This window comes from Cebus imitator, unplaced genomic scaffold, assembly GCF_001604975.1.
Source record: "Cebus imitator isolate Cc_AM_T3 unplaced genomic scaffold, Cebus_imitator-1.0 Scaffold295, whole genome shotgun sequence".
In the NCBI taxonomy this organism is placed as follows: domain Eukaryota; kingdom Metazoa; phylum Chordata; class Mammalia; order Primates; family Cebidae; genus Cebus; species Cebus imitator.
Window position 1 is genome coordinate 2,602,778 of NW_016107610.1, and position 2,225 is coordinate 2,605,002.

A 2,225-nucleotide genomic window follows, 5' to 3' on the forward strand; every position below is an offset into this window, starting at 1 on the left:
CCTCCCTCCCTGCCTTCCTCCCTCCCTCCCTCCCTCTCTCTTTCTTTCCTTCTTTCCTTTCATCTTTTTTTCTTTCTTTTGAGGTAGAGTCTCCCTCTTGTCACCCAGGCTGGAGTGCAGTAGCACAATCTCGGCTCACTGCAACCTCCACCTCCCGAGTTCAAGTGATTCTCCTGCCTCAGCCTCCTGAGTAGCTGGGACTACAAGCGCCTGCCACCACACTCGGCTAATTTTTGTATTGTTTGTAGACAGGGTTTTGCCATGGTGGCCAGGCTGGTCTCAAACTCCTGGCCTCAAGTGATCCACCTGCCTTAGCCTCCCAAAGTGCTGAGATTACAGGCGTGAAGGACTGTGCCTGGCCCCCCATCTTTTTTTTTTTTTTTTTTTTAAAGGTAGAGTCTTGCTCCGTCGCTAGTTTTCAATCAAGGTAACACAGGGGCTCTCAATAGGATGTGGAACTCTGCTAGAAAAATCACATTATGAGAACAGCTATTGTGTGATCTCCTGTTGGAAAATGAATAACATAAAATAATATACATTTAGGAAACTGCCACAAACTCAACCATGGTCACCCCTGGGGGCTTAGATTCACGGGATTTTCACTTCTCTCATCCTGTATATTTCTCTAATGTTGAAATGTTTAACGATGCGCTTGTAATTCTTTGGTAATTTAAATGACAGATGAAGAAAAAATGTTTTCAAGGACAGTGGGTATCCATCCACTATCCTCTCCAAACTTCCAAAACAACCAGGATGTGCCACTACCAGGAAGTATTTATGCAGCATAAAGGATTTTGTCCTGAGCGTGTACCATTAATTATTAAAGAGAGGCTGTCAGTCCCATCAGATGAGTTTAATATTTACTTTGAGGAGCTAGTGTTCAGTCCTTCACTTTGCACACTGTTGGCTAAGGCATTTGTTTAACAAAGATGAAATGAAAGGGAAATGGTGTGATTTGTATTGTTTTCTTGACATACTTGAAACACTTTTGCTATTTCTGACAGCTCCACTGCTTTCCTCATTTTCCAGCTTAGGAAAATCGATTGCTGTTATGATAAATCCCGATCCAGTGAGAAAGGGAGACAGAGCAAGATGCAAAATGAAACATAAATGCAGAAAGCTAACAGCCTGGCTGGGGAGAGAAGGCCACGGAAGGGAAGGAATCACATAGATGGCTTCCTGGAAGAGGTGCCCAAGCAGGCCTAGAAGAGGTCGGTTTGGGAACTGGGGAGAGTGTAGAGGAGGGCATCTCTGATGGAGAAGCAGCAGCCAGCGGGGCAGGAGCTACAGGGAGCCAGGTTGCAAGTGGGCCTGCCTCCTGTATCCCTGAGGCTGGGTTAGGGTCCCCACCCTGGCTGTGGCCCTGGCCTCTGGGGAGGTGCTGGCCAGAACTGGGTGGCAGGCCCAACCTACTCCAACCCTGGACTCTGCCCAGGGATTTCTGCGGAAGTGACAAGGCAGGTCAGAGCAAAAGCAGGTTGGACCCAGCTTGTCCCCACAGAGACGTGTGCTTCCCTCTGTCTCTGAGAGCGACCTGTTAACCACGAATACGTGAGTAGAAATAGGGCGCTGCCTCTTTGTGCGCCGCTGTGCGTCTGTGGGTGAGCAGGGCATTCCCAGCCCTGCCTGTGTGCGCGCGCACGTGCACGGGCCTCTGAGTATGTCAGCCTAACTGGGCTGGCATTTGGATAGAGTAGGGCACTCCCCAAGGGGAGAAAAAGGAGCGGGAACAAGAGTGGGGAGAGAGAAGGCGTTAGTTAGCACTCCTATTTACACGAGCTTAAACCTATGAGCTGAGCTTCAGCAAAAAAGGAACCATATTAGTTCTTGCAATGGAAAAGTCCAGGGGTAGGACTGGTTTCGGGTAGAGTTGGATCCAGGGACTGGAATGATGTCTTTAAGGATGTTAAATTTCCAACTTTCAGAGATGGAAAAGTGGAATACAATAAAGGTCTTGCTTAATGGTAATAGTTTGAAGCTGTTGTAGGGAGCGAAGAAAGCTCCTTACAACAGCCTCTCTTAATAAAAGTGCCTGTATCAGGTGTATATGCCTGCTGTATACAATTCCTTACTTTCCTTCCCTACAAAGCGAGCAGAATTAGTCGGGCGCAGTGGCTCAAGCCTGTAATCCCAGCACTTTGGGAGGCCGAGGCGGGTGGATCACGAGGTCAAGAGATCGAGACCATCCTGGTCAACATGGTGAAACCCCGTCTCTACTAAAAATA

The 2,225-nt window shown here is 48.2% G+C and overlaps 1 protein-coding gene across 1 annotated transcript in view; it reads left to right on the forward strand.

Moving 5' to 3' along the window:
* The first annotated feature begins 1,435 nt into the window (after positions 1 to 1,435).
* SLC28A1 (solute carrier family 28 member 1) overlaps positions 1,436 to 2,225 on the forward strand; it is a 59,638-nt gene continuing 58,848 nt past the window's right edge. Inside the window, exon 1 of the mRNA XM_017502295.2 lies at positions 1,436 to 1,551. The gene's annotated coding sequence lies outside the window, so the exon portion shown is untranslated. The remainder of the gene's footprint in view (positions 1,552 to 2,225) is intronic.